We start from the raw sequence: 12,502 nt of genomic DNA, 5'->3' as shown, positions 1-12,502 counted from the left end.
TTTCTTTTATGCCTTTGAGCTAGGCATAATGCAAGAAGATCAGGTTGTATCAATTGAACCATCATCAAGATCATCAAAGATCTCTTCAATTGTACAACTAATCTTAAGAGGACTCTCAAAGAGAGGCTTAGTAGCAACACTTCTAGGAACAAAAGCAAAGGTAGTAAGACCAATTGGAATTTCATTTCTAACTCTATTTAAGAGAGGTATCTCTTCCAAGGTCTTCACAGTTTCAACACCCCTAGCAATAGATATATTTGTTTTGGGTTGAGGAACCTTGGGTACGTTAACGAACCTAGTTCCCTTCCTTGCGGGGGTTTCTACCTTTTTAGTCTTGATGGAGGATAGATTAGTTCCTAATGTTTCAAAACTATCCTCGATCTTATCAATCCTAGAAGCATCCAAATCATGGGATTTAAGGGTCTCCAAAGTTTTGCAAATTTTGTGCATGGAGTTATCCAGTCTATTTAAGTTCCCTTGAATCCTACGATCTACTTCATTTATTTTATTCATGCTTGGCATCTCTAGCTCTATCTTATCAAGTTTACTCATAACGTGAGCTAAAGTGATATCATCCTTTATGTTAACAATAGGTGTGATTCCAACAAGATTTTCCATAATGTTAAGAGCCTCCCAAACGGGAGCTTCCAAGAAATTCCCCCAATCATCGTGTCTAGAACAAACCTATTCCAAGAAGTAATACCAACATAAAAATTTCTAAGCAAAATAGTGGTGGATTGCTTCTTGGTGGCTCTATCTTGAGAATATTTAATTCTATACCAAGCATCTTTCAAACTTTCTCCCACCCTTTGTTTGAAGGTGAGAATCTCTCCTTCGGGTGCAACACCAAAGGCAAAAGACTTAGACATACTGACTAAACAAAGCAACTAATTTTTTGTGGTTTTTGGTATAAGACTCTAAAGCAAAAACTAAAAATTAAACTAACAAGACTAAAAAGCAAAGGTAAAGGATAGCGTGCAACTCGCCTATCTTGAAGACTGGAGTCCCCGGCAACGGCGCCAGAAAACTTTGCTTGATAACGAGATGTTGTATATACTTCTCTCTCCTTGTTGGTTACCCCAAGTGGAAGTTTGAGATGTAGTCAGCAGCAAGTTTTCCCTCACACAAAGACTCTAAGGTTTATCGAACCACCAGGACTCCTAGGATCAACAAGTAGGTGTCTTCCACTCTGGCGCTAGCAGAAGACGTGGACCTGCACACACAACAAATAACTTCGCTTCCAATGAGTACATAGAGGTTGTCAATCTCTCCGGCCTTGTAGTTTGCAAAGGATCAAAACACAAGTGGGGAAAGTAACAATGATTTCAAAGGGAAAGTAAATGAAAACGGTAAATGATGAAGGTGTAAACAATGATGGTGATATGGACCGGAGTCACATGATGTTCACTAGTGATGTCTCTCTCCCAAAATACGATAAACAACTATGCTTGGGTAAACAAATCACAGTTGGGCAATTGACAGAATTATGAACGCACCGCAATGCTAATTATGCTACTTGATAGTTAGAGGTTCAATAGTAATGGGCAGTACGCCAAGACAAGTAGACCGTTTATTCATCAGCATATACTTACTAATCATCCACCATGATATATCTATCCAGAACATCTCGCCGGTATTAAGTTGCGAGCCCCACCCAAAGTGTAAACTCAAAGCAACAGACAACTAGATTAACGAACTATGTGTAAGGTAAACAATCCTTGCAAGCGTGGTCACAAGCACCGTTGTTTTCTCCCTGGTGGCAACAACACATCCCCTAGTCTCATGTTTCTGTCACTCAAGCTAGACATCGAGGAGCATGAACCCACAATCATGCATAACGCTCCCTCTTGGAGTTACAATCTACTACTCAACCAAAGCAATAAATAGCAACGGAGAACATGCATGAATCACTAAGGAACATAATATAAAAGGATAATCAAATATATAACTCATAACAATCTGAACATAATCTCATAATCCATCGGATCCCAACAAACCGAGCGTAACAATAGCAAGAGAATTACATAGATGCCTTGATCATGTAGGGCATCTCACAAGGACTAACCATTGAAGCACAAGATTGGAGAGAAGACATCACATAGCTACTGGTCATGGACCCATGGTCCAAGGAGAACTACTCATGGCATGTCCGGGAAGCGTCCATGGCGGTGGAGAAGCTCCCACAGGTCAATCCTCCCTCCGGCAGGGTACCATGAAGAGGTCTCCTGACGCTCCCGATCTCGGAAGCGATGCGGCAGCGGAACGATGGAGAAATTCGCGATTCTGGATGAGATGGAAGGGTTTTCTCGCAGAGGAGTAAATATAGTCCAAAGGAGGGCACCGGAGGAGGTGGGACCCACTCAGGCGGCCTCTTGGCGCGGCCAGGGGTAGGTCGCGCCCAGAAGTCACCTGGGCGGCCCATGGCCCTCCTTTGGCCCATCTTTGGTGATCTGGAAGCTTCTGGTACGCTGATTTTTTATACTTTTCTCGAGATTTTTCGGGCTTCGGGAAATTGGGTAAAAGCCCCTGCAAAAAAGACATCAGCAGACAGGAACTGGCACTGGATGCACTGAGTTAGTAGGTTAGTCCAAATATGTGTAAAATGATATAAAAGTGTAGCAAAACATATAACATTGTCACCCAAAAGATCATGGAACATGGAGAAATTATAGATACGTTTGGGACGTATCAATGGTCAATCCCCTAAAATAGTTTTGCAAATGGGGCTTGGAGCAAGGAGATCGAAAATGGTAGCAAGATGAGCTAAAACACGAGTTTGAGCAATGGTGGGATTTTTCCTGGAGGAAGAAGGAGTGGATGGGTACTAGAATAAGTGAAGGGGCCCGCATGGGACCCACAAGCCAGGGGGCGTGCCTAGGGGGTGGCCCACTAGTGTAGTCCCCTGAGGTGTTCTTACTACCAAAACTTCTTGAATAATCCAGAAAAAATCATACTAAATTTTCAGGGAGTTCTGAGAACTTTTATTTTTCTGGACATTTTTCTATTGCACGGATAAAACGGAAAACGGAGAAATAATAACATTTTTACTAAATTGAAACTAAGGTGCAGAAAATAAAAGCTAGGTACAGAAGGTTGTGCTTTCTAAATTCACCCATCTCATGCCCGTCAAAAAGAGTCCATCAATAAGGTTCATCAAGTCTTATTCACAAACTTTTATCGAATGACATGGAACATGAGAACATTCGATTAACACTAGGTTACCTCAATGGGGATATGCATGTCCCCAATAATAAGTATATTGTATTTATTTTTGACTGTAGGAAGAGGGAATTCATAGTCTCCAATAGTGAACGTTGGAAATTTTTCAATGGAGTTGATGCTATGAACTTGAGATTATTTCTTCGAAAAGTGTACCGTATGCTCATTACCATTAACATGAAAAGTGGCATTGCCTTTGTTGTAATCAATAACAGCCCCTGCAGTATTCCGAAAGGGTCTACCAAGGATGATCGAGAAAATGTTGTCCACGGGAATATCAAGAATAACAAAGTCCGTTAAGATAGTAACGTTTGCAACCACAACAGGCACATCCTCACAAACACCGATAGGTAAAGCAGTTGATTTATCAGCCATTTGAAGATAGATTTCAGTAGGTGTCAACTTATTCAAGTCAAGTCTACGATATAAAGAGAACGGCATAACACTAACACCATCTCCAAGGTCTCATAAAGCAGTTTTCACATAATTTCCTTTAATAGAGCATGGTATAGTGGGTACTCCGGGATCTCCTAATTTCTTTGGTATTCCACCATTAGAAGTATAGTTAGCAAGCATAGTGGAAATCTCAGCTTCCGGTATCTCTATTTTATTAGTAACAATATCTTTCATGTACTTAGCATAAGGAGACATTTTCAGAATATCACTTAAGCGCATACGTAAGAAAACATGTCTCAACATTTCAACAAAGCGCTCAAAATCCTCATCATCCTTTTTCTTGGATGGTTTAGGAGGAAAGGGCATGGGTTTCTGAACCCATGGTTCTCTTTCTCTACCATGCTTCCTAGCAACAAAATCTTTTTTATCATATCTCTTATTCTTAGGTTGTGGGTTATCAAGATCAACACCAGGTTCATTCTCCACATCATTGTCATTACTAGGTTGAGCATCGACATGAACATCATCATTAATATTTTCACTAGGTTCATGTTCATTACCAGATTGTGTCTCGGTATCAGAAATAGAGATACCATTTGGGTTTTCATGTGACTCTATAACAGGTTCACTAGCAGCATGCAAAGTCCTATTATCATTCTTTTTCTTTTTATTAGAAGGACCAGGTACGCCAATATTAACTCTCTGAGATTCTTGCTCAATTCTCTTAGGATGGCCCTCAGGATACAGAGGTTCCTAAGTCATTCTACCACCTCTAGTCACAACTCTAACAGAATGATCGTTGTTCTCACTAATCATCTCATTGAGCAAATCATTTTGTGCTTTAAGTACCTGTTCTACTTGAGTAGTAATCGTGGAAGCATGTTTACTAATAAGATTAAGGTCATTAACAGTTCTACTCATATAGTCACCCAAGCGATCAAGCATGTAAGCATTATGTTTCAATTGTCTACTAACATAAGCATTGAAATTTCCTTGTTTAACAACAAATTTATCAAATTCATCCAAGCATTGTCTAGCAGACTTATTATAAGGTATATCACCTTCATCAAATCTATGAAGAGAATTTACCTCTACTACCTGTGTCGGGTTATCAAGACCGTGTATTTCTTCAATAGGTGGTAGATTCTTAACATCTTCAGCTTTAATACCTTTTTCTTTCATAGATTTATTTGCCTCTAGCATATCTTCAGGACTGAGGAATAGAATACCTCTTTTCTTCAGAGTTGGATTTGGAGGTGGTTCGGGAATAGTCCAATCATTATAATTGCTCAATATATTATTCAATAGTACTTCAGCTTGTTCAACAGTTCGTTCCCTGAAAACACAACCAGCACAACTATCTAGGTGGTCCATAGAAGCAACGGTTATTCCATTATAAAAGGTATCAAGTATTTCATTTTTCTTGAGAGGGTGATCAGGCAAAGCATTAAGTAACTGGAGAAGCCTCCCCCATGCTTGTCCGAGACTCTCTTCTTCAATATGCACAAAGTTAAATATTTCCTGCAAGACAGCTTGTTTCTTATGGACAGGAAAATATTTTTCACAGAAGTAGTAAATCATATCCTCGGGACTACACACACAACGAGGAGCAAGAGAATTAAACCATATCTTTGTTGGGTAACCTAGCATAAATTCAAAATTTTCCTACGCCATATTCAGATCTTCCTATGGAGAGACCAGCAACGAGAGAGGGGAGAGTGCATCTTCATACCTTTGAAGATCGCCAAGCGGAAGCGTTGCTAGAACGTGGTTGATGGAGTCGTACTCGCGGCGATTCAGATTGCGGTGTGATTCCAATCTAGTGCCGAACCACGACACCTCCGTGTTCAACACAGGTGCAGCCCAGTGACGTCTCCCGCACCTTGATCCAACAAGGAGGAGGGAGAGGTTGGGGAAGATCTTCGGCAGCACGACGGCGTGGTGTCGATGGAGAGACGAGGTCTCCCGGCAGGGCTTCTCCAAGCACCGTGGGAGAGGAGGAAGAAGAAGATCAGGGTTGCGTCGAGAGAGAGATGGAAAACCGTGACTCCAATGGCCAAAACCCCCGATATATATATAGGGGAAGGGAGGGTGGCGCCCCCCCTTTTAGGGTTTCCCCCTTGAGGGGGGCGGCAGCCCTAGATGAGGGTGGGGTGGCGGCCACAAGGGGAGGAGGGGGTGGCGCACCCCCTAGAGGGCCTTAGGCCCACCTGCGCTAGGGTTCCCCCCTTCCCCCTCTTAGGCGCCATGGGCCAGGTGTGGGGGCGCACCATCCCACCCACGGGCTGGTTCCCTCTCACACTTGGCCCATGTAGCCTCCTGGGGCTGGTAGCCTCTCCCGGTGGGCCCCTGGAACCCTTCTGGTGGTCCCGGCACTTTGCCGGTGGTGCCCGAAACATTTCTGGCGTCCAAACCCATCCATCCTATATATCAATCTTTACCTCCAGACCATTCCGGAGCTCCTCGTGACCTCTGGGATCTCATCCGGGACTCCGAACAACCTTCGATAACCTCGTATAACAATTCCCTATAACCCTAGCATCATCGAACCTTAAGTGTGTAGACCCTACGGGTTCGGGAGGCATGCACACATAACCGAGACATCTCTCCGACCAATAACCATCAGCGGGGTCTGGATACCCATGGTGGCTCCCACATGTTTCACGATGATCTCATCGGATGAACCACGATGTCAAGGATTCAATCAATCCCGTATACAATTCCCTTTGTCTGTCGGTATAGAACATGCCCGAGATTCGATCGTCGCTATACCTATACCTTGTTCAATCTCATTACTGGTAAGTCTATTTACTTGTTCTGTAGCACGTCATCCTGTGACTAACTCCTTAGTCACATTGAGCTCATGATGATTTTCTACCGAGTGGGCCCAGAGATACCTCTCCGTCACACGGAGTGATAAATCCCGATCTTGATTCGTACGAACCCAACACACACTTTCGAAGATACCCGTAATGCACCTTTATAGTCACCCAGTTACATTGTGACGTTTGATACACCTAAAGCACTCCTACGGTATCCGGGAGTTGCACAATCTCACGGTCGAAGGAAAAGACACTTGACATTAGAAAAGCTTTAGCATACGAACAACACGATCTAAGGCTATGCTTAGGATTGGGTTTTGTCCATCACATCATTCTCCCAATGATGTGATCCCGTTATCAATGACATCTAATGTCCATGATCAGGAAACCATGATCATATATTGATCAACGAGCTAGCCAACTAGAGGCTTGCTAGGGACACATTGTGATCTATTTATTCACACATGTATTACTGTTTCCCATTAATACAATTATAGCATGAACAATAGACGATTATCATGAACAAGGAAATATGATAATAACCATTTTATTATTGCCTCTAGGCATATTTCCAACAGTCTCCCACTTGCACTAGAGTCAATAATCTAGTTACATTGTGATGTATCGAACACCCATAGCATTGTGGTGTTGATCATGTTTTGCTCGAGGAAGAGGTTTAGTCAATGGGTCTGCAATATTCAGATCCGTGTGTACTTTAAAAATATCTATTACTCCTCTCTGGACCTGGTCCTGGATGGAGTTGTAGCGGCGTTGGATGTGCTTCATCTTCCGGTGAAATCTAGGCTCCTTGGCTATGGCAATGGCTCCAGTGTTATCACAAGTGAGTGTCATCGGACCTGACGCACTTGGAACCACTCCAAGGTCGGTGATGAACTCCTTCATCCAGATCTCTTCATGAGCCGCTTCTGAAGCATCTATGTACTCCGCTTCACTTGTAGATGCTCCCACGACGTCTTGCTTGCTGCTGCACCAGCTCACTGCCCCACCATTCAAAACATACATGTATCCAGTTTGTGACTTACAGTCATCCGGATCTGTGTCGAAGCTAGCATCGGCGTAACCCTTTACGACGAGCTCTTTGTCACCTCCATAAACGAGAAACATCTTCTTAGTCCTTTTCAGGTACTTAAGGATATTCTTGACCGTTGTCTAGTGTTCCATACCGGGATCACTTTGGTACCTCCCTACCAAACTTATGGTAAGGTTTATATCAGGTCTGGTACACAGCATATCATACATTAGAGAGCCCACGGCTGAAGCATAGGGGACAGTACTCATCTTCTCTCTATCTTCTATCGTGGTCGGTGACCGAGTCTTACTCAATCTCATACCTTGCAAAACTAGCAAGAACCCCTTCTTTGAGTTTTCCATATTGAAGTTCTTCAATATCTTGTCAAGGTATGTACTTTGCGAAAGACCTATGAGGCGTCTCGATCTATCTCTATAGATCTTGATGCCTAATATGTATGCAGCTTCTCCAAGGTCCTTCATTGAAAAACTCTTGTTCAAGTAGGCCTTTATGCTCTCCAATAACTCTATATTATTCCCCATCAATAGTATGTCATCCACATACAGTATGAGGAAAGCTACAGAGCTCCCACTCACTTTCTTGTATAGACAGGCTTCTCCATAAACCTGTATGAACCCAAACGCTTTAATCACCTCATTAAAGCGAATGTTCCAACTCCGAGATGCTTGCACCAGCCCATAGATGGAGCGCTGGAGCTTGCATACCTTGTTAGCACTCTTAGGATCGGCAAAACCTTCTGGTTGCATCATATACAACTCTTCCTTAAGATACCCGTTAAGGAATGTTGTTTTGACGTCCATTTGCCAAATTTCATAATCATGAAAAGCGGCAATTGCTAACATGATTCGGAGTGACTTTAGCTTCGCTACGGGAGAGAAAGTCTCACCGTAGTCAACTCCTTGAATTTGTCAAAAACCCTTTGCGACAAGTCGAGCTTTGTAAACGGTCACATTACCGTTTGCGGCAGTCTTCTTCTTGAAGATCCATTTATTTTCTATGGCTCGCCGATCATCGGGCAAGTCCACCAAAGTCCATACTTTGTTCTCATACATGGATCCTATCTCAGATTTCATGGCTTCAAGCCATTTGTTGGAATCTGGGCCCGCCATTGCTTCTTCATAGTTCGAAGGTTCACCGTTGTCTAACAACATCATTTCCATCACAGGGTTGCCGTACCACTCTGGTGCGGAACGTACCCTTGTGGACCTTCGTGGATCAATAGTAACTTGATCCGAAGCTTCATGATCATCATCATTAACTTCCTCTTCTGTTGGCGTAGGCGCCACAAGAACAATTTCCCGCGCTGCGCTACTCTCCGGTTCGAGAGGGGGGTGTAATTACCTCATCAAGTTCTACTTTCCTCCCGCTTACTTCTTTCGAAAGAAAATCTTTCTCTAGAAAGGATCCGTTCTTGGCAACAAAGGTTTTACCTTCGGATTTAAGATAGAAGGTATACCCAATAGTTTCCTTAGGGTATCCTATGAATACGCATTTCTCCTCTTTGGGTTCGAGCTTCTCTGGTTGAAGTTTCTTCACATAAGCATCGCAGCCCCAAACTTTAAGAAACGACAGCTTAGGTTTCTTGCCAAACCATAGTTCATACGGTGTCGTCTCAACGGATTTAGACGGTGCCCTATTTAAAGTGAATGTTGCAGTCTCCAATGCGTATCCCCAAAATGATAGTGGTAAGTCGGTAAGAGACATCATAGATCGTACCACATCTAATAAAGTGCGATTACGATGTTCAGACACTCCGTTACGTTGCGGTGTGCCAGGCGGCGTCAGTTGTGAAACAATTCCACACTTCCTTAGGTGTGTGCCAAACTCGTGACTCAAATATTCTCCTCCACGATCAGATCATAGACACTTTATTTTTCTGTCACGTTGATTCTCAACCTCATTATGAAATTCCTTGAACTTTTCAAATGTTTCAGATTTGTGCTTCGTCAAGTAGATATACCCATACCTACTCAAATCATCGGTGAGAGTAAGAACATAACGATAGCCACCGCGAGCTTCAGCATTCATTGGACCACACACATCGGTATGTATTATTTCCAATAAGTCGGTTGCTCTCTCCATTATTCCTTAAAATGGAGTCTTAGTCATCTTGCCCATGAGGCACGGCTCGCATGTGTCAAATGATTCAAAGTCAAGAGACTCTAACAGTCCATCAGTATGAAGCTTTTTCATGCGCTTAACACCGATATGACCAAGGCGGCAGTGCCACAAGTATGTGGGACTATCATTATCAACTTTACATCTTTTGGTATTCACACTATGAATATGTGTATCATCACGATCGAGATTCATCAAGAATAAACCATTCACCGGCGGAGCATGACCATAAAACATATCACTCATATAAATAGAACAACCATTATTCTCTGACTCAAATGAGTAGCCGTCTCGCATTAAACAAGACCCTGATACAATGTTCATGCTCAAAGCTGGTACTAAATAGCAATTATTAAGGTTTAAAACTAATCGCGACGGTAGATGTAGAGGCAGCGTGCCGACGACGATCACATCGACCTTGGAGCCATTCCCGACGCGCATCGTCACCTCGTCCTTGGCCAGCCTCCGCTTATTCCGCAGTTCCTGGTTTGGGTTGCAAATGTGAGCAACAGCACCGGTATCAAATACCCAGGAGCTACTACGAGCGCTGGTAAGGTACACATCAATAACATGTATATCATATATACCTTTAACGTTGCCGGCCTTCTTATCCGCTAAGTACTTGGGGCAGTTCCGCTTCCAGTGACCTTTTCCCTTGCAATAGAAGCACTCAGTCTTAGGCTTGGGTCCATTCTTTTTCTTCTTCCCGACATCTGGCTTACCGAGCGCGGCAACGGCTTTGTTGTCTTTCTTGAAGTTCTTCTTACCCTTGCCCTTCTTGAAACTGGTGGTCTTGTTGACCATCAACACTTGATGCTCTTTCTTGACTTCTACTTCTGCAGACTTGAGCAGTACAACTCGGGAATGGTCTTCTACATCCCTTGCATGTTGTAGTTCAGCACAAAACCCTTGTAGCTTGATGGGAGAGACTGGAGGATTCTGTCAATTACAGCGTCATCCATAAGTTCAACTCCAAGCTGAGTCAGACGTCCGTGCAACCCAGACATTCTGAGAATATGCTCACTAACACAACTGTTCTCCTCCATCTTGCAGCTAAAGAACTTGTTGGAGACTTCATATCTCTCGACCCGGGCATGAGCTTGAAAAACTAGCTTCATCTCCTGGAACATCTCCTATGCTCCGTGTTGCTCAAAACGCCTTTGGAGCCCCGGTTCTAAACTGTATAACATGCCACACCTAACCAGAGAGTAGTCATCACTCCGCGCTTGCCAGACGTTCTGAATATCTTTGGCTGCCGCGGGAACGGGGGGGTCACCTAGCGGCGCATCAAGGATGTAAGCCTTCTTGGATGCAATGAGGATGAGCTTCAAGTTGCGGACCCAGTCCACATATTTGCTACCATCATCTTTCATCTTGTTTTTCTCTAGGAACGCGTTGAAATTGAGGTATACAGGTGCGTTGGCCATTGGATCTACAATATTTGTAAAGACAACTTTTAGACTAAGTTCATGATAATTAAGTTCATTTAATCAAATTAAGTATGAACTCCCACTTAAATTGACATCCCTCTAGTCATCTAAGTGATGCATGATCCATGTCGACTAACCCGTGTCCGATCATCACGTGAGACGGACTAGTCGTCATGGTGAGCAACTTCATGTTGATCGTATTCAACCATACGACTCATGTTCGACCTTTCGGTCTCTTGTATTCTAGGTCATGTGTGTACATGCTAAGCTCGTCGAGTCAACCTAAGTGTTTCGCGTGTGTAAATTTGGCTTACACCTGTTGTATGCGAACGTTAGAATCTATCACACCCGATCATCACGTGGTGCTTCGAGACAACGATCCTTCGCAATGGTGCACACTTAGGGGAATACGTTCTCGAAATTTTATGAGGGATCATCTTATTATGCTACCGTCGTTCTAAGCAATAAGATGAAAAACATGATAAACATCACATGCAATCATATAGTGACATGATATGGCCATTATCATCTTTGCTCCTTCGATCTCCATCTTCGGGCATCGCATGATCATCATTTTCATCGGCGTGGCACCATGATCTCCATCATCGTGTCTCCGTGAAGTCGTCACGCCAACTACTACAACTACTACTATAGCTAACCGTTAGCAATGAAGTAAAAGTAGTAAACACATGGCGTTGCATCTCATACAATAAATTAAGACAACTCCTATGGCTCCTGCCGGTTGTCATACTCATCGACATGCAAGTCGTGATTCCTATTACAAGAACATGATCATCTCATACATCACACATGTAATATCACAACTTTTGGCCATATCACATCACATGTCAAACCCTGCAAAAACAAGTTAGACGTCCTCTAATTGTTGTTGCAAGTTTTACGTGGCTGATTTGGGTTTCTAGCAAGAACGCCTTCTTACCTAAGTGATAGCCACAACGATGATATGCCAAAGCTATTTACCCTTTGTAAGGACCTTTTTTATCAAATCCAATCCGACTAGAGTGGGAGAGACAGACACCCACTAGCCACCTTATGCACCTAGTGCATGTTGGTCAGTGGAACCTGTCTCACGTAAGCATACGTGTAAGGTCGGTCTGGGCCGCTTCATCCCACAACACCACCGGAAAAGAATAAGACTAGTAGCGGCAAGGAATTGACAAAATCATCGCCCACAACCTTTTTGTGTTCTACTCGTGCATAGAAAACCTGGCTCGGATGCCAATGTTGGGTAACGTAGCATAAATTCAAAATTTTCCTACGCCATATTCAGATCTTCCTATGGAGAGACCAGCAACGAGAGAGGGGAGAGTGCATCTTCATACCTTTGAATATCGCTAAGCGGAAGCGTTGCTAGAACGCGATTGATGGAGTCGTACTCGCGGCGATTCAGATCGCGGTGTGATTCCAATCTAGTGTCGAACCACGACACCTCGGCGTTCAACACA

Source organism: Hordeum vulgare, chromosome 6H, assembly GCF_904849725.1.
Source record: "Hordeum vulgare subsp. vulgare chromosome 6H, MorexV3_pseudomolecules_assembly, whole genome shotgun sequence".
Taxonomy (NCBI): Eukaryota; Viridiplantae; Streptophyta; class Magnoliopsida; order Poales; family Poaceae; genus Hordeum; species Hordeum vulgare.
This window is presented reverse-complemented; position numbering follows the sequence as displayed.